The sequence below is a fragment of the Pseudophryne corroboree genome, chromosome 3, assembly GCF_028390025.1.
Source record: "Pseudophryne corroboree isolate aPseCor3 chromosome 3, aPseCor3.hap2, whole genome shotgun sequence".
NCBI lineage: Eukaryota > Metazoa > Chordata > Amphibia > Anura > Myobatrachidae > Pseudophryne > Pseudophryne corroboree.
This window is the reverse complement of record NC_086446.1, coordinates 51,712,445-51,736,216: the sequence shown is the minus strand read 5'-3', so window position 1 is coordinate 51,736,216 and position 23,772 is coordinate 51,712,445. Positions and strand designations below refer to the sequence as shown.

Sequence of the window (23,772 nt, the reverse complement as noted above, 5' to 3'; positions counted from 1 at the left end):
GTGCGACTCAATCGTTACATATTTTTCACAAATAATGTATTTTATAGATCATGGTCCCTTTGATAGATTCTGAAAGTTTGGTTAATATAGAATGTTTATGAACAGAGGAATCCCTCTTTGTTTGATACGAAGGGTCAGACAGGAGTAATACAGTGGTGTTTAGTATCCATCGGAAGAATATTTAATTAGAAATATTCCGGTGTTGGTTTGAAGCAGATCAATCGCTCGTGCGAATAGTTATGGACATAAGAAGTTTATGAACATTTACTTTATTTGCACTTTATTACCCATGCGGCGGGAAACCCAGTTTCCCTCCCACCTGAGCAGTTGGAAATAGTCACAGCCCACCTGTATGAATCAACCTATGACCTTTTGTTATAATGCGAAGCCGAATTCCTGTGTCCAATGAACAATGAGATTGTAGGGACCATTGAATTGTATTGTGTGTGGGGCATAAATAGCAGGCCGACCATATCCAACTTCACTCTCTTCAACGGTTCTCATTGCTGATAATCGGGAGCTGGATATCGAGGCGCATGCGATCGTTCCCCTTGTGCGTAAGTTCTCTCCGTAATCATATTGTCTTACTGTGAGCCATTTCTCTCTCTCCCTCTCTTCTCGTTCTCTCGTATTTTTCCTTGATTAGACTTGAATTGTATTGTATTGTATTTCCTATGTAGTTATCTGGTTAGTTGGTTTATGTTATATTGTAGTGTATGCTTTGTACTGTGATTCCTTTTGCAAGTATAATAGTCATAATACACATAATAGGTTTCGGACCCTAAGCCCAGGTATCTGCGTATTCTTTATAGTGTTAAGTACTCCCTGAGCATCGGTGACACTCAAGCAGCTTTGTAGTTAATCAGGTTACACAAGGTTGCACTTACACTTTGTCTCTACATTAAGGTTTGCTGTGTATTTCATTGCTAAAGGTATAGATATAAAGGTTTAACGTTGTGAGCGTCTGCATCGCTGGTGATCTCCTCGTGGTCCCGAGCGCCGCTACGCTATAGCGAATCATTACGATAGTCAACAGCCAATAACGTGCCTGCCTGTGATCACTTGGCCGTGAGTGAACGTGACGCCTGAGCGTCTCGATCACGGCTAAGCGATCGATACGCAACTTGCGTACCCTTACGGTACTTCTTACGTAGATAGCGTACAGTGTTCTTAGACCTCATAAAGGGATATATATACGATAAATATTTAGCTTTATCAATTGGCGGCTCGTCCTGTCCTTCACATATCTGCACTAGGTAGATCAGCAGACATTATCCCTCAGCAAAGGGCGGGAGGTTGTCTCGTAGTGCTGACGGGATAAGCGTCTGCTTCGCTTAGATAAAAGAGTGCTGAAGGAATCCGGGAACCGGAGGTAAGAACAAAACGCTAGTGTCTTTTAAAACTGTTTATTTTTCTGTCTTGCGTACACACGCACGCACACATATATATCTGCATTTCTTTTTCTTTTTCATTTTCGTATATCACTCTCCTGTCTGCCAGTTTTATAGTTGAAAAAAAAAAAAGTGCTAAAAAAAAAAGAGATTTGCTGTTATTTCATAAGTTTAAGAATAAAGGTAATATAGTTAAAAGATAGACAAACACAGTTTTGCCTGGGAGATAAGGCGAAGTCAGTGTGTTGTGTGGTAGATGACCAGGGATCATCTACATTGATAAAAGTATAAATTGTGTTACGGTGGATCTTTGCTTTGCATACACGTGTCCCTAACAAAAGACTTGTGTACGCAATCCAAAGGCGGACGCACGCAGCGTACATTACGCAACGGAGCGTCCGGTTACGCCCACGTAGCTCAAGTCACGATAAGTTGATTTTTAACGCAACGCGGTAAGTAACGCAAAGCGGTAAAGAGCGCCACAGGCGATAAATAACGCAAGTCTATTTTTGGAAATCCAAAATTTAAATTAACAGATCCTGCTCCTAATTGGTAACACAGCTGGGCTAAAGAAAAAATTTCTGCGCAGAAATAGAAATAGAAGCAAAAGTGTACATGTGATGAGTGAGTGTTTTTGTATTACATAAGTTTATATAACTTAAAGGTTGAACCACAAGAAAAGTCGAGTACTCGTGAGGTACACGCGTGTAAGTGACGTGCACGGTGGCTAGGGAGGCATCCTTGGTTAAACATAATATTTGAGCATTAGAGTATAGCGGACCAGTATAGAACAAGACCAGGAGGTCAGACCAGGAGGTCGTACAGAACAAGACCAGGAGGTCATAATAGACCAGCAGGTCCAGGTACAGTAAACAGGGAAGTCCGCTATACAGTTCAGAGGCACAACACCAAGAGAAGGGTTGGTGCAAGACCCATATAGGCCGTACAAGCTCTGGCTGAAGGAATTCGCAGTCGTAAGTTTCGATTCCATTGGTCTTTCCGTACACAAGCTTAGTTGTTTGTGTACTGAACGACTGGACCGCACGTAATTGTGTACAGTAGTTAGTAATCTGACCTAGTACCATTAGAGTAAAGGGGTCACAAACGCTATTTGTACATTCTGACGTGATTTGTGTAATTTTTTATTTTTCAAGAAGGGAAGTTCGCTGGTCACTCAGGAACTATCTGACAAACCTCACCTTTACTGGAAAGAGTAAGTGTTCTGCGGATAACCCTCGCATGTTCCAGTAAACAACGGTTTTTATAGGTGCCCTGGGTCGAGTGCGCCAGCACCATATCGGTGTGATCAGGTCGCATTGGTCGGCGTGGGCGAGTGAGTGGGGTACTCGGTAAACCGCCACCGTCAGCCTATTGTGAACAATCTGGTTTTCTGTAAGGGTTCGCTGAAGACCTTGATATAGAGATCAGAGGTAGAGCAAGCAACGCCTGCAGAGTTATGGGGGCCAGTTGTTCAGGTAGGGGGCGATCAACCTCGGTTCGGGTTGATTCAGTGGTCCGACCAATTGGGTCGGCCAGGTATATCATGTGTGAGAAATATGGAAGTCACACAGAGGTTTTATGTGATGAATGGGAGAGAATGACGGTACAAGACCGGGAGAAATTCCCAAGAATAGGTAGCTTCAGCCCAGAGGTGTTACAAAATTTAAGGAGGAGGATATGTCTCATAAAATCAACAAAGAGACGAGTTCAGCATTATGATTATTTACAGTTGTGGCAACAGGAAGGTGAGATACAGAGAGGTTTGGCTCAGGCGGCGGGATCTGGCTCTAACAGAAAACTGATTGCCACGGCCCCGCCGCCACCATATATATCAGGAGAGAAGTTGATTACGGAGAAAGACGCACTAAGGTGTAACACAAAATCACTTAGTAACTGTGTAAATGTTAATGATAATGTTAACCCATTAACCCATGCAAGTATTAACCCGTGCAAGTTGTACCCTGTTTTGAACTTTCCTCAGGAGTGTGATCAAGAGGACGAAGCGACAACGATTTCAGCGCTCTCTCTAGCAGCCACCATAGCAGAGACCACAGTAGGCACAGCAACACCCACGAGATTAGTAAAGGCCCCTAGCGGAGGGATAGGTGAGGTCGTATCAACTGGTAAGTACGGCACCATGCATTATGCTGAGACTATTTCACCACAAGCTGTAGAATCTACACAGAATGAGGTTGTTAGAATTACTCCTGTTAGGGTAATAGCAGTTCCCAATGGGAAAACAGATGTATCAGGAGCCACTCCCATAAGGAACATTGCCATGTACAGCCCATTTTCCCGAATGGAATTAAGGACCATAGTGTCTGAATTCCCTGACCCTAGAAAAGATTTAGTTGCCAGCCAAAAATACATCACAGACTTAGGAAACACTTTAGAGCCCAATAATAAAGATTGGCAGATATTGCTAAAAGCTTGTTTACCCTCCAATGTCGACTCAGCTCAATTTTTAGCTGATTGTGGACTAGATCTGGATGTACCTCTTACAGATGTGTACAACAAAGATAACGTAAGAAGGATAAACTTACAGTTAAAGGAGCATTTCCCAGCAGTTGTTAAATGGAACAAAATATTTTCCATTAAACAAAAAGAGTCAGAAACAGCTGCAGAATATTTCCACCGGGCACTATTAGAAATGGCAAAGTACACTGGTATAGAGGACATTAGGACAAATCCAAACCATCGAGAAGTAGCAGTATCTGTACTAATGGATGGTTTGAAGGAAACATTAAAGGCAAGGGTACAGACCACGCAACCATGTTGGCGAGGTCTGTCAGTGTCCACTTTGAGAGAGGCTGCTATTGATCACGACCGAAACATCACCAGACACAGGGAGTCGCAGAGTGATAAGCTAATGTCAGTAAGTATACAGGCTCTGACCACAAAGCAGCCTGCGTATGTACCATCCAACCCTGTGGGTAAGTCAACTATGATAACATGTTATTCTTGTCAAAGACAGGGGCACTATGCACGAGACTGTAGAGCGAAAAATTCGCAAAGATCATACCAACCCCCTAGACAACGACACGACACACGACATTGGGAGCAAGGTCCGCAGAAACGGAGTTATGAGCCACATACAGGGGAAACAAAAAGATATCCCCCGAACAGAGACTGGCATGCCTCTGGTAGTTCCCAACTATCTCCCTCACAAATAGTTGCTGCCAGCGGGATTCAGGGAGGTCACCATACCCAATAGGGGTGTGGCCATACCTGTAATCTGCAGCCAGTGAAATTGATTGCCAACCTTGAAAGTGAACCCGAGGTCGCAATTAATGTAGCTGGTAAAACTTTAAACTTTCTTGTAGACACAGGGGCGGCCAAGTCAGTGATAAATTCGACAGTGGGCATGAGAACCACTGGTAGGACAATTCCAGCCATGGGAGTAACAGGAGTAGTCCAGCACTACCCTGTTAGCAAACCAGCCGAGATTACAATAGGGCCTTTGCATACCAAGCATTCCTTTTTGCTGGCTGCATCGGCACCAACCAATCTCCTGGGAAGAGACTTACTGTGTAAAATGGGGTGCGTCATTTATTGTACTCCTGAAGGTGTATTCTTGGACATACCTGAGAATCACGCTCAGGAAGTGCGAGACACGTTAGACTCCCCATCAAAATTAATGTCACATACCATTATGACAAATAGGAATCCATCCCAAGTAGAAGAGATGACATCTCAGATACCAGAGTCACTTTGGACAAAAGACGGACAGGACACTGGATTAATGGCAAACGTAGCTCCAGTAGTTGTACAAGTAAAAGATGGTAGGATAGCTCCAAAAATCCCACAGTATCCTCTGAAGCCAGAGGTGGAGTTAGGAGTTTACCCAGTAATAGAGCGCTTGCTACAACAGGGCATTCTGGTAAGAACGTCCAGCACTGCCAATAGTCCCATCTTCCCTGTTAAGAAGAGTGGGGGGAGGGGTTACAGGCTAGTGCAGGATCTAAGGGGGATTAACAAAATAGTTGAGAGTCAGTTCCCCGTAGTGCCAAATCCAGCTGTCATCCTAATGCAAATCCCTCCCACTGCCAAATTTTTCACTGTTATTGACCTCTGCTCCGCTTTCTTTTCGGTACCTCTGCACCCTGACAGCCAATATTTGTTTGCATTCACATACAGAGGAGTCCAATACACGTGGACTCGATTGCCCCAAGGTTTCATAGATAGTCCAAGTATATTTTCTCAGGCTTTGCATGATTGTTTACAGTCTTTCCAACCAGACAGTGGATCAGTATTGATACAGTATGTGGACGATTTATTACTGTGTTCAGATTCACTGGAAGCATCTCTGAAGGATACGAAACAGCTCCTGTTTCATCTTTCAGACACCGGACACAAGGTGTCCAAAGACAAGTTGCAATTATGCCAAACTAAGGTAAAATATTTGGGACACTGTCTAACACAAGGACTGAGACACCTGACCGCTGATAGAATCCAAGCAATTAGAGACATGACCCTGCCACAAACCCAGCAACAGATCAGAACGTTTTTAGGAATGTGTGGGTATTGCCGTAATTGGATCCCAGGGTTTTCCATTTTAGCGTTACCTTTGCAGGAAATGGTCTCCTCGAACAAACCTGATAGGATTTCGCATACAGACGAGTCCGAAACAGCATTTGAGAGACTCAAACAGTGCCTAACGCAGGCACCAGCACTAGGAAAAGGCAGTCTGGAAGGCAAAGGGATGTGGCCAAGAGTCCTCAGGACTCTGGACGGATGGACATGGTAAACCAGTGGCCCCCAGAGCATATCTTCCATGTCTGGCTGAAGCAGCTCACGGGCTGACTCATCTAGGCAAGGAGGGAATGTGCAAATTGGTAAGAGCCTATTGGTGCGCCCCAGGATTCTCCTCTCATGCGAGTAAAAGAGCAATGTCATGCCTTACCTGTCTGAGAAAGAATATTGGAAAGGCAATACCTACAGAACCATCCCATATCCCACCTGCCGGCGGCCCTTTCCAGGTTGCCTTATTGACAGATGGGAAGGACCATACCAGGTCTTATTGACTAGCACGACAGCATTGAAGGTTGCTGAGAGAGAGACTTGGGTCCATTCATCCCACTGCAAGAAGGTTGCTGATCCAGAGAAGTCCCGTGATAAGGAACAGACGGTAGAGGTTGTATCACTGGAGTGTCTGTTCCAGGAGGACTGAGGCGGCACCTGAGCCTTGAAGACCGAGAGCTGTTGTCGACTCCCCACTCCCTTTTATTGTTTTTTTTCCACTTCCCATCCCCCCTCCCTCAAATGTATTTTTCCTCCTTCTCATTCTTCTTCGTCTCCTCCTCAAAGATGGACTTGCCCCAAGAGACTGTGATCCGGATTTTCCTGTTGACCATGATGTTGACCAGAGCAGTCTGTTCCGGCGAGAGTACCATGGAGGTCGATAGAGGTTCTGGAATGAGTTCTGATGATAAAGATGGAGGCGTAGTTTTCCAAGATCAACCTAACCAACTAGCAAAGGCGAGTATCAGAAAACGATCCGATAGCATTGACCATAGAAGAAATTGTGACGGATTGTTAGCTGAAGAAAATTGTATCTGTAGGCTCTGTAACAATGTCATTGAAGATGGGTGCATTAAGAAATGCCAATCCAGTTTTAATATCCATATGGACCGGCATCCATTGAGTGATTATCACTCCTTAGTGGGTAATGTATTAAACAAAACAGATTGTTGGGTATGCTCTCAAGTACCTCAGGGTCATAGCAAATCAGGGCTAGTACCATTTCCTTTAACGATAGGGGAGGTACTTGAGTTAAATGGTGGGAGACCGGTGGACCGGAGGTTTAATATCTCCAGCCCTCCTAGTTTGAAGCTCCACCAATACCACGTGGATAGGTCCCTATTATGTTTTAACATCTCCAATTCCAGAAAGCCGGGAAATTGGGAAGTATCATGGAGTAACCACACCATGACCTTTTCACATAGAGCAGATAGAATGCCTACAGATACAGAGCTTGTACGCCACATAGCCAGTAGAGGAAAATCTTTCCGGTATAGATACACCTTAGGAAATAGGATTACTAGAGTTGGAGAAGTATCACCAGGATACTGTGCACATATCGTACAACCTGATACGTGCATTAAGCAGATGGAAGAATTAGGGCTAGGAGATTTCACCTGGAAGGTGTGTAATATGGTAATGTCTTTCTCCGTCCCATATGTTCTCCCCGATGATGCATATTTCATATGCGGGAGAAAGGCGTACAAGTGGCTTGCCCCAAACTCTGAAGGATTGTGTTATATTGGAAGAGTATTGCCTGAAGTAATGACTGTAACACATGACAAAATGAAAGACATACACCGTGGTGCCCAAGCTCCTTATACTCACACTCATTACGAGCACCTCGTTAAAAGACAACTGTCAGAAAGGTTAGAGCATCCGGCCTCTGATCTGATCCATGAATCCACCGGGATTCAGGTTCTGGTGGCGTTAGATTTCACTCGCACCGCTCGAGGAGTGATGAATTATAGATACATTTCCGCACTCGCCAATTTGTTAGATAATATCACTGAAATGTATGATGACACGTTTAGATACACTGGAAGAGAACTTCAAGCTTATAAAACAGAACTGGTACAGCATAGAAGGGTTCTTAATTACCTCACAGCAGTGACAGGCGGATATTGTGTTACATTGGCAACACAGTACGGCGTGAAGTGTTGCACGTATATCACAAATAGCACCGAGGATCCGGTAGAGGTCATAGACCAAAAGATGGACGATATTCTCCAATTAAAGTGGGAATTTAGCCGAAAACACAATCTCACTCTTGCTGCTGTAGGTAATGAGCTGACTGGTTGGGTGTCATGGTTGAACCCGCGAAATTGGTTCTCTGGTTTAGGAGACTGGGCTCAAGGAGTCATAATGGATGTTGGGAAGTTTCTACTATGTATCTTAGGTGTCGTTATATCGATTGGATTGATATTTAGATGCGGGCAGGCTTTAATGAGGTGCAAACAAAGTACCAGAGTGATGAGTTTGAGGAGTGAGGAAACTGTAATTAACCTGGATTTGATTTACGACCCAACGATAGAAACAATGATGTGATGAAAATGCGATTTCTACGGTCCGTTTCTTTCACCTGTTTTTCTGGTTTTTCTCCAAGATAACAAGACCCCCTTGGACGAGGAAGTTGATGAGACGCTATACAGACAACGGATGGACCAAAGAAGAAGTTTTGACCACTTGAGATATGGACACTTGATGAACTTTGCCATGGATCCCCAGTTTCCCTAGAATTCTTAAAATTACGCTAGCCCAACATTTTTTGTAAATCTAATGGCATTGACAAAGCTTATTGCTCACGCTTAATGAGCAAAACAGCGCAAAGAAGACGACTTTCAACTGATACCGAACAAAACTTCAACCGACAGATGTACATTAACCTGACATAGAATACCACCGCATTTACCGTAATTATGTCTTTTCTTCATTTCTACAACCCTCAGGTAATGACACACATAGTATAGGGAATACAGGCACAGATATCAGCAATCACATATTCCCCCATTCATGCATCATCAACTAAAATGTGCTCCCCATTTTGTTCAAAATCCGAAAAGAGCTCGGTAAAGTTTGACAGCCCATCCACAGACCTGTACCACGGGATAAGAAGGAATTCAAATGTATACTTCGCAATACCTCGAAGCTTGATTTACAACACGTACGGCACGATGATACATGACCCCCCCAAACATGGACTCATACACACATGCTTCTGCTATCACACTAGGTCATACCTTCTTCACACCTACTCCTCTCTCCTCCCTCACCCAACCATGGAAATGAATTAACCCCTGACATATATTTTTCTCCTTTTTGAAATGTTTTAGAAGGTGGCAGTTATTATTGACTGCCAAAGGGTGGACTGTCAAAGTCAGAAAAATATCTCTATACACACTGCCATATTTGCACCTCACACTGGTCCGCGCTGCGCATGCGTGCGCTCTCCCGTGAAGGCGCATACCCGCTGTTGCGTGCACCCGCTGGTGCACGGTATGCGTATTTACGGTAAAGTTTGTGTAGTCGTAGCGTGCGACTCAATCGTTACATATTTTTCACAAATAATGTATTTTATAGATCATGGTCCCTTTGATAGATTCTGAAAGTTTGGTTAATATAGAATGTTTATGAACAGAGGAATCCCTCTTTGTTTGATACGAAGGGTCAGACAGGAGTAATACAGTGGTGTTTAGTATCCATCGGAAGAATATTTAATTAGAAATATTCCGGTGTTGGTTTGAAGCAGATCAATCGCTCGTGCGAATAGTTATGGACATAAGAAGTTTATGAACATTTACTTTATTTGCACTTTATTACCCATGCGGCGGGAAACCCAGTTTCCCTCCCACCTGAGCAGTTGGAAATAGTCACAGCCCACCTGTATGAATCAACCTATGACCTTTTGTTATAATGCGAAGCCGAATTCCTGTGTCCAATGAACAATGAGATTGTAGGGACCATTGAATTGTATTGTGTGTGGGGCATAAATAGCAGGCCGACCATATCCAACTTCACTCTCTTCAACGGTTCTCATTGCTGATAATCGGGAGCTGGATATCGAGGCGCATGCGATCGTTCCCCTTGTGCGTAAGTTCTCTCCGTAATCATATTGTCTTACTGTGAGCCATTTCTCTCTCTCCCTCTCTTCTCGTTCTCTCGTATTTTTCCTTGATTAGACTTGAATTGTATTGTATTGTATTTCCTATGTAGTTATCTGGTTAGTTGGTTTATGTTATATTGTAGTGTATGCTTTGTACTGTGATTCATTTTGCAAGTATAATAGTCATAATACACATAATAGGTTTCGGACCCTAAGCCCAGGTATCTGCGTATTCTTTATAGTGTTAAGTACTCCCTGAGCATCGGTGACACTCAAGCAGCTTTGTAGTTAATCAGGTTACACAAGGTTGCACTTACACTTTGTCTCTACATTAAGGTTTGCTGTGTATTTCATTGCTAAAGGTATAGATATAAAGGTTTAACGTTGTGAGCGTCTGCATCGCTGGTGATCTCCTCGTGGTCCCGAGCGCCGCTACGCTATAGCGAATCATTACGATAGTCAACAGCCAATAACGTGCCTGCCTGTGATCACTTGGCCGTGAGTGAACGTGACGCCTGAGCGTCTCGATCACGGCTAAGCGATCGATACGCAACTTGCGTACCCTTACGGTACTTCTTACGTAGATAGCGTACAGTGTTCTTAGACCTCATAAAGGGATATATATACGATAAATATTTAGCTTTATCAAGAGGGTGCAGGAATGATGGGTGGCAGTATATAGAGGGTGCAGGAATGATGGGTGGCAGTATATAGAGGGGGCAGGAATGATGGGTGGCAGTATATAGAGGGGGCAGGAATGATGGGTGGCAGTATATAGAGGGTGCAGGAATGATGGGTGGCAGTATATAGAGGGGGCAGGAATGATGGGTGGCAGTATGCAGAGGGTGCGGGAATGATAGGTGGCAGTATTTAGAGGGGGTGGGAATGATGGGTGGCAGTATATAGAGGGGGCATGAATGATGGGTGGCAGTATATAGAGGGGGCAGGAATAATGGGTGGCAGTATGCAGAGGGTGCGGGAATGATAGGTGATAGTATATAGAGGGGGCAGGAATGATGGGTGGCAGTATATAGAGGGGGCATGAATGATGGGTGGCAGTATATAGAGGGGGCAGGTATGATGGGTGGCAGTATGCAGAGGGTGCGGGAATGATAGGTTGCAGTATATAGAGGGGGTGGGAATGATGGGTGGCAGTATATAGAGGGGGCGGGAATTATGGGGCAGGGATGATGGATGGCAGTATATAGAGGGGGCATGAATGATGGGTGGCAGTATATAGAGGGGGCAGGAATGATGGGGCAGGAATGATGGGTGGCAGTATATAGAGGGGGCATGAATGATGGGTGGCAGTATATAGAGGGGGCAGGAATGATGGGTGGCAGTATATAGAGGGTGCAGGAATGATAGGTAGCAGTATGCAGAGGGAGCAGGAATGACAGGTAGCAGTATATAGAGGGGGCGGGAATGATAGGTGGCAGTACATAGAGGGGGCGGGAATGATGGGGGCAGTATATAGAGGGTAATGGGGGCACAGGGGCAGATGGAGGGTGACTATAGGGAATTACAGGGTGAGAAGAATGACTGTGACAGGGAGGCACCCACAAGCTTCTCTCCTCTATGAATATTCATCGCGCCTCATTAATATTCATGAGATGCAGAACTCCGCCACTCACCTGCAGCACTATCACCTATTCGTGACCGAAAGTGGCTACCCGGTGGCCGGCACCGCCTACTACTTCCGGCGTCCTGTGCGGGCGTAGGTGGAAGGAGGGGCCCCGAGGGAAGCGTCTGGCCACGCCCACCATTGCCGATAGGCCGCTGGTACCCTCTCGTATTGCGCTCAACGGGGTAATGTGACGTCACCGGCACTAGGAAGCATTTTTAAACATTCACCAATTTGTGTCCGCAGGGCATGGGGAAGCGTGGCCGCCATTTTCTCGTGGTACAATTCTTTCTCCTGGGATGCGTATGAGGCTGTGTCCTGTCAGCAGCGCCATAATAATTATTAGTCACTGGTGACTCATTAGTACACACTAGGCTCAGATACTGGAGACAATATAAAAAAAAGTAGTGAGTGCTAGTTAGCGGCGGCCATTTTCTTGTAGCTCTAAAGGAGACTAAAGTTTTTTTTTAACTCCTACTATAGGATGCATTACCCATAAATCCCATAATCCTCTGCTGTTGTGTGATGCTGCCATGGTAACAAGAGAGAAGTTGCCTTAAATTCCCAGAATCTTCTGCATTAGTGCTCGTTCGATAGTTCTAAGCTATCGGAGAAAGCAAAACCTCATAGAGGACGAGCCAGCCATGGTTTGTATTTTGCTATTGGACTAAACCATTGTTATGATACCATCGGAGCCATCCATTGATGGTTAATCCGTCTTAGCATTGACACCTGACTTTCTTTAAGCCATTTTTTGCAGGTGCATCATATATACAATGTTGCGTTGGTATGCAGCAGCATGTTCTTTCTCAAGTATAAAATACTTTAAAAATGATTAATTTGCTTATTAATAATTTAGACAATACTGCCCCCTGCTGTTAATTCAAAATTGAGCTTAAAGTTTGTACGTGACATTGAAATCATGATTGGATATAATTCGCACATGCTCAGAAAATGATTTGACACCTACTCAGAAAAGCTTTATAAACCCCTGCGAGGTGTGTGTGTGTGTGTGTGTGTGTGTGTGTGTGTGTGTGTGTGTGTGTGTGTGTGTGTGTGTGTGTGTGTGTGTGTGTGTGTGTGTGTGTGTGTGTGTGTGTGTGTGTGTGTGTGTGTGTGTACTTTTACTCTATGGCCATTTAACTCTTTCTTGTGCAAATAGCCTGGTTGACTGACACTCGCAGTTGACAATGTTTAACGAAAGCTGCATATTTATTGTTGATCTGTACTATATAATAAAAAAGTGTCTGCTCCAGAGGTGGGGTTGCACCAATTGACAGTGGGTCCTGGCTGGAGATGTTTGGCAGCTTTTGGGTGGGCAGTAGGTGTGGCTGCCCTATTTGAAATTTGGACTACACTGCAGTCCCCCCTCCCCCACATCCCCCCTTCTGGAGCCTCCACTGATAATAAATGAGAAAAAGATGTGAGACAGTAGTGTGCCAATAAAAAAATTGGGACCAAAACCTGGCGTAGGAGTTTACAAAGGAGGAAGTCCCAATGCTTACCCTTCTGCTACAGTGATGGGGTGTCACCAAGAGGAACACGACTCTCATACCACTGAGACAAGCTCATGTTTCGGTGAATCTGGGATTGCATTAAATTCGGTAAAAAGTGAGATATAACTTTCCCATGTTTTGAAGAACGATATAACTTTCTTACTACTACATGGAGCATGTAATAGCAGCAGCAGCTGTTATCCTGCCTCTCTCTCTCCCCGCCATTATTGGTCGACTGCATCAGGTTGACACGGTCACTAGGTCGACATGAGTTTTTCACATTTTTTTCTTCATTTTTTTAACAGTTTCATCCTTTACGATCCACATGGACTATGATTGGGAATAGTAACCTGTGCCGAGCGCAGGGGTAGCGTAGTGAGCCATGTGAGGGGACACGGTGCACTAATTGGGGTTTCCCGTCACTTTACAAAGAAAACAGCACCAAAAAAAAAAGAAAAACTCATGTCGCCCTTTTTCAGTGTCGACCTAATGACCATGCTGATCTAGTGACCATGTCGACCTATACATGTCGACCAGTAGTGGTCGACCTGATGACTGTTGACCTAAGTGTGGTCGACCAAATGACCCGTACCCCTCTCTGCACACCCAACAGTATTTTGGCTTCACCCAGGTAAGTGATTGCAGATTTGGGCACCCAACCAGCTAATGTGTGCCTGTGACTACTTTCAGCAGGGTTTGGTGTTGTGTGTCCCGCGCATTATGCAGGGGGAACTGGTTGCATGTATCTGGATGGGAGATACCAAGGGTCAGCAGCAAAGCCAGAACTTTGTGGGCCCCGTAGCAACATTTTTTCTCTAACGTCCTAGTGGATGCTGGGGACTCCGTAAGGACCATGGGGAATAGACGGGCTCCGCAGGAGACAGGGCACTCTAAGAAAGAATTAGGACTACTGGTGTGCACTGGCTCCTCCCTCTATGCCCCTCCTCCAGACCTCAGTTAGAATCTGTGCCCGGACGGAGCTGGGTGCATTTTAGTGAGCTCTCTTGAGCTTGCTAATAAGAAAGTATTTTGTTAGGTTTTTTATTTTCAGAGAGCTTCTGCTGGCAACAGACTCTCTGCTACGTGGGACTGAGGGGAGAGAAGCAAACCTACTAACTGCGGCTAGGTTGTGCTTCTTAGGCTACTGGACACCATTAGCTCCAGAGGGATCGAACACAGGAACTCACCCTTGGTCGTCCGTTCCCGGAGCCGCGCCGCCGTCCTCCTCGCAGAGCCAGAAGACTGAAGCCGACGAGAGAAGCAAGAAGACGTCAAAATCGTCGGCAAAAGACTCCTGTCTTCATATGAGGCACAGCACTGCAGCTGTGCGCCATTGCTCCCACATAAACCCGCACACTCCGGTCACTGTAGGGTGCAGGGCGCAGGGGGGGGCGCCCTGGGCAGCAATTGAGTACCTCCTGGCAAAATAGGGCATGTATACAGCTGGGCACTGTATATATGCATGAGCCCCCGCCATTATTTTCACACAAAATCGCGGGACAGAAGCCCGCCGCTGAGGGGGCGGGGCTTCTTCCTTAGCACTCACCAGCGCCATTTTCCCTCCACAGATCCACTGAGAGAAGCTCCCCAGGCTCTCCCCTGCACACGGTAGAAGAGGGTAAAAGAGAGGGGGGGCGCATAAATTTGGCGCAAAAACAGTATATACAGCAGCTACTGGGTTAACACTAAGTTACTGTGTGATTCCTGGGTCATATAGCGCTGGGGTGTGTGCTGGCATACTCTCTCTCTGTCTCTCCAAAGGGCCTTGTGGGGGAACTGTCTTCAAATAGAGCATCCCCTGTGTGTGTGGTGTGTCGGTACGTGTATGTCGACATGTCTGAGGTAAAAGGCTCCCCTAAGGAGGAGATGGAGCAAATATGAGTGTGAGCGGGTGTCTCCGTCGACAACGCCGACACCTGTTTGGATATGTGTAATTAAGTGCTAAGGTGAAATTATTGCACAAAAGATTAGAGAACAGACAGGAAATCTACCCATGTCTGTCCCTATGTTGCAGAGACCTTCAGAGTCTCACAATGCTCACTATCCAGAATAATAGACACTGATGTCGACACGGAGTGTGACTCCAGTGTCGACTACGATAATGCAAAGTTACAGCCAAAATGGCAGAAAAGTATTCAATATATGATTATTGTAATAAAAGATGATTTGCATATCACTGATGACTCATCTGTCCCTGACACAAGGGTACACATGTTTAAGGGGAAGAAAGCTGAGGTAAATTTCCCTCTTCTCATGAGGAAAAAGAGCGGGAACCTTCAGACAAGAGACTGCAGCTTCCCACAAAGAATTCTCAGGCAGTATCCTTTCCCCACTAGGGCCAGGATACGATGGGAATCTTCCCCTAGGGTGTCACATTTGTCCAAAAGGTAACCCTGACGTAACAGCTATTCTCAGGGATCCTACAGATAGCGTGCACATTCTGGTACACTAATCAGACCAGCGATTGGGTCGGCATGGGTTTATAGCGCTGTGGCGGCGTGGACTAATTGAGACCCTAGTATGTATGTATATATATATATATATATATGTATATATATATGGATATATAGAGATATATGTATATATATATTAAAGATGCTGTCTTAAGAGATATATATAATAAAACATGCCCAAAGAGACATGTGCATACTGGGTCCTAGAGTCAAAGCTGTGTCGATTTCTGCTTGACGTGTCCTGTAGAGTATGCAATGGACAGAGGATGCCGACATAAGAGGCATATAGAAGGCTGAGGATTGTGTGGAGAAGGGTTCTCGGACCTGGTCTCCACAGCTATAGCTGGTAATTCTGATATTTTGCCTTACATTCCTGCACAGCCTAGGAAAGCACGTCATTATCAAATGCAGCCTTTCGAACAAAGAAACAAGAAAGACGGAGGTGCGTCCTTTCTTGCCAGAGGCGGGGGCAGAGGAAAGAAGCTGCACAACACAGCTAGTTCCCTGGAACAGTAGTCCTCCCCGACCTCTACAAAAATCCACCACATGTCGCTGGAGCTCCACAGGCGGAGCTAGGCCCGGTGGGGGCATACTTTTGTAAGTTCAGCCACAAGTGGGTTCACTCCCTATTAGATCCCTGGGGGGCAATAGATATTGTGTCTCCGGGATACAAGCTGGACTGGAAGAAGATGCCTCCTCACTGTCGGCCCTGCCGACTTCTCCGTGCGAGAGGGAAACAGGGTTAACTGCAATTCACAAGTTGTATCTTCAACAGGTGGTGGTCAAGGTTCCCCTCCTTCAACAAGGAGGGGGTTATTATTCAACCATGTTGTAGTCCCGAAACCGGACGGTTCGGTCAGACCCATATTAAATTTAAAATCCCTGAACATATACCTTGAAAGGTTCAAGTGCAAGATGAAATCGCTAAGAGCGGTCATTGCAAGCCTAAAAAGGGGGAGATTTTATGGTGTCCCGGGGCAAAAGGGATGCATACCTTCATGTCCCCACTTATCCACCTCATCAGGCGTACCTCAGAATTGCGGTACGGAATTGTCATTACCAATTTCTGACGTGGCCGGTAGGTCTCTCCACGGCCCCGAGAATATTCACCAAGGTAATGGCGGAAATGATGGTGCTCCTGCGGAAGCAAGGTGTCACTATTATCACGTTCTTGGTCGATCTCCTCATAAGAGCGAGATTGAGAGAGCAGTTGCTGAATAGCGTATCACTTTCTCCGGAAGTGTAACGGCAACACGGCTGGATTCTATGTATTCCAGAGTCGCAGTTGGTTCCTACAGCTCATCTGCCTCTTCTAGGCATGATCATAGACACAGACCAGAAAAGGGTTTATCTCCCGATATAGAGAGCTCAGGAGCTCGTGACACTGGTCAGGAATCTATTGAAACCAAAACTGGTGTCAGTGCATCACTGCACTCGAGTCATGGGAAGGATGGTGGCATCATACGAGGCCATTCCCTTCGGCAGGTTCCATGCGAGGACCTTCCAATGGGACTTATTGGACGAGTGGTCCGGATCACATCTTCAGATGCATCGGTTAATCACCCTATCCCCCAGGGCCAGGGTGTCTCTCCTGTGGTGGCTGCAGAGTGCTCATCTTCTTGAAGGTCGCAGATTCAGCATTCAGGACTGGGTCCTGGTGACCATGGATGCAAGCCTCCGAGGGTGGGGGGCAGTCACCCAAGGAAAACAATTTCCAAGGGTGGAGGTCAAGTCAGGAGACTTGCCTTCACGTAAATATACTGGAATTAAGGGCCATATGCAACGCCCTAAGTCAAGCGGAGAACTTGCTTCGCGAAAAAACGGTGCTGATTCAGTCAGACAACATTACAGCAGTGGCTCATGTAAACCGCCATGGCGGCACAAGGAGCAGAGTGGTGATGGCGGAGGCCACCAGAATTCTTCGCTGGGCGGAGAATAACGTAAGAGCACTGTCAGCAGTGTTCATTCCGGGAGTGGACGACTGGGAAGCAGACTTCCTCAGCTGGCACGACCTCGACCCGGGAGAGTGGGGACTTCATCAAGAAGTCTTCACGCAGATTGCAAGGTAGTGGGAACTGCCACAGGTGAGCATGATGGCATCCCGCCACAACAAAACGCTACAGAGATATTGCGCAAGGTCAAGAGACTCTCAGGCGATAGCTGTGGACGCACTAGTGACACCGTGGGTGTTCCAGTTGGTTTATGTGTTTCCTCCTCTTCCTCTCATACCCAAGGTGCTGAGAATCGTAAGGAAAAGAGGATTGAGAACAATACTTATTGTTCTGGATTGGCCAAGAAGGACTTGGTATCCGGAACTGCAAGAAATGCTCACAGAGGACCCATGGCTTCTGCCTCTCAGATAGGATCTATTGCAACAGGGGCCCTGTCTGTTCCAAGACTTACCGCGGCTGCGTTTGACGGCATGGCGGTTGAACGCCGGATCCTAGCAGAAAAAGGGATTCCGGATGAGGTTATTCCTACGCTAATAAAGGCTAGGAAGGACGTGACGGCTAAAACATTACCACCGTATATGGCGAAAATATGTTGCTTGGTGTGAGGCCAGGAATGCTCCTACAGAGGAATTCCAGCTGGGCCGTTTCCTTCACTTCCTACAGTCGGGAGTGACTTTGGGCCTAAAATTGGGGTCCATAAAGGTCCAGATTTCGGCCCTATCGATTTTCTTTCAGAAAGAACTGGCTTCTCTTCCTGAAGTTCAGACTTTTGTAAAGGGAGTGCTGCATATTCAGCCCGTTTGTGCCTCCAGTGGCACCTTGGGATCTTAACGTTGTGTTGAGTTTCCTGAAATCACACTGGTTCGAGCCACTTAAAACCGCGGAGTTAAAATTTCTCACGTGGAAGGTGGTCATGCTGTTAGCCTTGTCTTCAACTAGGCGTGTGTCAGAATTGGCGGCTTTATCACATAAAAGCCCCTATCTGGCTTTCCATATGGACAGGGCAGAATTGCGGACTCGTCCGCAATTGCTGCAAAAAGTAGTGTCATCTTTTCATATGAACCAACCTATTGTGGTGCCTGTGGCTACTCGTGACTTGGAGGATTCCGAGTTACTAGATGTAGTCAGGGCTTTGAAGGTTTATGTAGCCAGAACGGCTAGAGTCAGGAAAACTGAGTCGCTGTTTATCCTGTATGCATCCAACAAGCTGGGTGCTCCTGCTTCAAAGCAAACTATTGCTCGCTGGATCGGTAACACGATTCAGCAGGATCATTCTGCAGCTGGATTGCCGCATCCAAAATCAGTAAAGGCCCATTTCACAAGGAAGGTGGGCTCTTCTTGGGCGGCTGCCCGAGTGGTCTCGGCATTACAGCTTTGCCGAGCAGCTACTTGGTCGGGTTCAAACACTTTTGCAAAGTTCTACAAGTTTGATACCCTGGCTGAGGAGGACCTTGTGTTTGCTCATTCGGTGCTGCAGAGTCATCCGCTCTCTCCCGCCCGTTTGGGAGCTTTGGTATAATCCCCATGGTCCTTACGGAGTCCCCAGCATCCAGTAGGACGTTAGAGAAAATAAGATTTTACTTACCGGTAAATCTATTTCTCGTAGTCCGTAGTGGATGCTGGACGCCAGTCCCAAGTGCGGACTTCTTTTGCAATACTTGTATATAGTTATTACTTATATAAGGGTTATTTTATGGTTGCATCAAGTTTATCTGATGCTCTGTTTTGTTCATGCTGTTAACTGGGTAAGGTTATCACGAGTTATACGGTGTGATTGGTGTGGCTGGTATGAGTCTTACCCTGGATTCCAAAATCCTTTCCTTGTAATGTCAGCTCTTCCGGGCACAGTTTCCTTAACTGAGGTCTGGAGGAGGGGCATAGAGGGAGGAGCCAGTGCACATCAGTAGTCCTAATTCTTTCTTAGAGTGCCCTATCTCCTGCGGAGCCCGTCTATTCCCCATGGTCCTTACGGAGTCCCTAGCATCCACTACGGACTACGAGAAATAGATTTACCGGTAAGTAAAATCTTATTTTTTTTAAAAGGCCCCATGTCCCAGTGCTTCTAGAGAAGCACCTTTCTGCAGTTCTTAATGTTATGCCCCATAATAGTGCCCTAGTTCATTTTCTGAACCATAGTAGTGCCCTAGTTCACATTATGTCACAATAAAGTGCCCCGCTTTATATTATGCCACACTACAGTGTCCCCACTTTATATTGTGCCACATTACAAAGAATGTACCAGTTCATATTATGTAACATAATGGCCTACAGTTCATTTTATACCAAATCACGATGAGGAGGTCCAGGGGTGTCACTAGATTGCAGGCCCCAAGGCAAAAGTTTGTAAGGGCCACTGTGTACCACCCAATGGTTACAAATGTATGTGACATATGTAACTGGGAAGGTGGGCCCCTCTCAGCTCTGGGCCCCATAGCAGCTGCATCCCTTGCACATATGGTAGCTACATCCTGTATATAACACATGTAACTGTGACAGGGAAGATGGGCCCCTCTCAGCTCTGGGCCCCATAGCAGCTGCACTTCCTGCACCTATGGTAGCTACGCCCTTGCCAAGGGCTGTGTGCAGTGATCAGCTTTTAATATGCTAATGCAGTGCCGTTTCTTGCGGCGGGCGGGCGCCCGCCGCTGCACTTCTGCTGCTCTTTGCTTCCCCCCTCTTCCGGAGTACCAAGCTCGGGGGGGCTGAGTTTCACGTAATGACGCGGTTGCGTCATGACGTCACAACGCAATCACGTCATTCCACGAAACTCCGCCCCCCGAGCTGGGTAGACGGGAAAAGGGAGGAGGGGGAGCCAAGCTACAGCAGGAAGGGCCGGCGCGACGAGGGAGAGGCGGGCCAAAGAGCGGGAAGAACCTCTTCAAACGTAAGTTTCTTTCTCTCTGTCTCTCTCTCTTTCTCGCTCTCCCCCCCTCCTCCTCTGCCACCTGCCTAATGTGTAAAATGGGGACTCTTGCCTGCCGTAATGTGTAAAATGGGGACACTTGCCTGCCTAACGTGTAAAATGGGGACGCTCGCCTGCCCTCATGTGTAAAATGGGGACACTCACCTGCCGTCATGTGTAAAATGGGGACACTTGTCTGTTGTCATGTGTAAAATGGGGACACTCGCCTGCCATCATGTGTAAAATGGGGATTCTTGCCTGCCATCATGTGTAAAATGGGGACTCTTGCCTGCCGTAATGTGTAAAAATAAGAATTTACTTACCGATAATTCTATTTCTCATAGTCCGTAGTGGATGCTGGGGACTCCGTCAGGACCATGGGGAATAGCGGCTCCGCAGGAGACAGGGCACAAAAGCAAGCTTTTAGGATCACATGGTGTGTACTGGCTCCTCCCCCCATGACCCTCCTCCAAGCCTCAGTTAGGTACTGTGCCCGGACGAGCGTACACAATAAGGAAGGATCTTGAATCCCGGGTAAGACTCATACCAGCCACACCAATCACACCGTACAACTTGTGATCTGAACCCAGTTAACAGTATGATAACACAGAAGTAGCCTCTAAAAAAAGATGGCTCACAACAATAATAACCCGATTTTTGTAACAATAACTATGTACAAGTATTGCAGACAATCCGCACTTGGGATGGGCGCCCAGCATCCACTACGGACTATGAGAAATAGAATTATCGGTAAGTAAATTCTTATTTTCTCTAACGTCCTAGTGGATGCTGGGGACTCCGTCAGGACCATGGGGATTATACCAAAGCTCCCAAACGGGCGGGAGAGTGCGGATGACTCTGCAGCACCGAATGAGAGAACTCCAAGTCCTCTTTAGCCAGAGTATCAAATTTGTAAAATTTTACAAACGTGTTCTCCCCTGACCACGTAGCTGCTCGGCAAAGTTGTAAAGCCGAGACCCCTCGGGCAGCCGCCCAAGATGAGCCCACCTTCCTTGTGGAGTGGGCTTTAACAGTTTTAGGCTGTGGCAGGCCTGCCACAGAATGTGCAAGTTGGATTGTGCTACAGATCCAACGAGCAATCGTCTGCTTAGACGCAGGAGCACCCATCTTGTTGGGTGCATACAAGATAAACAACGAGTCAGATTTTCTGACTCCAGCTGTCCTTGAAATATATATTTTCAATGCTCTGACAACGTCCAGTAACTTGGAGTCCTCCAAGTCGCTAGTAGCCGCAGGCACCACAATAGGCTGGTTCAAGTGAAAAGCCGAAACCACCTTAGGGAGAAAATGAGGACGTGTCCGCAGTTCTGCCCTGTCCGAATGGAAAATCAGATATGGGCTTTTGTACGATAAAGCCGCCAACTCTGAAACTCTCCTGGCTGAAGCCAGGGCCAGTAGCATGGTTACTTTCCATGTAAGATACTTCAAATCTACCGATTTGAGAGGCTCAAACCAATGAGATTTGAGAAAATCCAAAACTACGTTTAGATCCCACGGTGCCACTGGAGGCACAATTGGGGGCTGTATATGTAGTACACCCTTGACAAAAGTTTGTACTTCAGGCACTGAAGCCAATTCTTTCTGGAAGAAAATTGATAAGGCCGAAATTTGAACTTTAATAGACCCCAATTTTAGGCCCATAGACAATCCTGCCTGCAGGAAATGTAGGAATCGACCCAATTGAAATTCTTCCGTTGGGGCCTTCTTGGCTTCACACCACGCAACATATTTTCTCCAAATGCGGTGATAATGTTGTGCGGTCACTTCCTTCCTAGCTTTAATCAAGGTAGGAATAACTTCCTCTGGAATGCCCTTTTCTTTTAGAATCCGGGGTTCAACCGCCATGCCGTCAAACGCAGTCGCGGTAAGTCTTGGAACATACAAGGTCCCTGCTGAAGCAGATCCCTTCTTAGAGGTAGAGGCCACGGATCTTCCGTGAGCATCTCTTGAAGTTCCGGGTACCAAGTTCTTCTTGGCCAATCCGGAGCCACTAGTATTGTTCTTACTCCCCTTTTCCGTATAATTCTCAGTACCTTTGGTATGAGAGGCAGAGGAGGGAACACATACACTGACTGGTACACCCACGGTGTTACCAGAGCGTCCACAGCTATTGCCTGAGGGTCTCTTGACCTGGCGCAATATCTGTCCAGTTTTTTGTTGAGGCGAGACGCCATCATGTCCACCTTTGGTTTTTCCCAATGGTTCACAATCATGTGGAAAACTTCCGGATGAAGTCCCCACTCTCCCGGGTGAAGGTCGTGTCTGCTGAGGAAATCTGCTTCCCAGTTGTCCACTCCCGGGATGAACACTGCTGACAGTGCTATGACATGATTTTCCGCCCAGCGAAGAATCCTTGCAGCTTCTGTCATTGCTCTTCTGCTTCTCGTGCCGCCTTGTCTGTTTACGTGGGCGACTGCCGTGATGTTGTCCGACTGGATCAACACCGGCTGACCCTGAAGCAGCGGTTTCGCCATGTTTAGAGCATTGTAGATCGCTCTTAGCTCCAGTATATTTATGTGAAGAGACTTCTCCAGGTTTGACCATACACCCTGGAAGTTTCTTCCCTGTGTGACTGCTCCCCAGCCTCGTAGGCTGGCATCCGTAGTCACCAGGACCCAGTCCTGTATGCCGAACCTGCGGCCCTCTAACAGATGGGCACTCTGCAACCACCACAGGAGAGACAACCTTGTTCTTGGTGACAGTGTTATCCGCTGATGCATGTGCAGATGCGATCCGGACCATTTGTCCAGCAGATCCCACTGAAATATTCGTGCGTGGAATCTGCCGAATGGAATTGCTTCGTAAGAAGCCACCATCTTTCCCAGGACTCTTGTGCATTGATGTACTGACACATTTCCTGGTTTTAGGAGGTTACTGACAAGTTCGGATAACTCCCTCGCTTTCTCCTCCGGGAGAAACACCTTTTTCTGAACAGTGTCCAGAATCATTCCCAGGAACAGCAGACGTGTTGTCGGTGTCAATTGAGATTTTGGAAGATTCAGAATCCACCCGTGTTGTTGAAGCACTACTTGGGTTAGTGCTACCCCGACTTCCAGCTGTTCTCTGGACCTTGCCCTTATCAGGAGATCGTCCAAGTAAGGGATAATTAATACGCCTTTTCTTCGTAGAAGAACCATCATTTCGGTCATTACCTTGGTAAAGACCCGAGGTGCCGTGGACAAACCAAACGGCAGCGTTTGAAACTGATAATGACAGTCTTGTATCACGAACCTGAGATACCCTTGGTGTGAGGGGTAAATTGGGACATGCAGATAAGCATCTTTTATGTCCAGGGACACCATGAAGTCCC

At 46.5% G+C, this 23,772-nt stretch overlaps 1 protein-coding gene across 2 annotated transcripts in view; it reads right to left on the bottom strand.

The window, feature by feature from the left end:
• Window positions 1–11,786, bottom strand: part of LOC135054708 (zinc finger protein 420-like) — a 46,289-nt gene extending 34,503 nt beyond the window's left edge. The window contains exon 1 of one of the 2 annotated variants that reach the window (XM_063957992.1): window positions 11,649–11,786. The gene's annotated coding sequence lies outside the window, so the exon portion shown is untranslated. The remainder of the gene's footprint in view (window positions 1–11,648) is intronic. The other variant, XM_063957991.1, reaches the window with a different exon arrangement.
• Window positions 11,787–23,772: the final 11,986 nt, after the last annotated feature.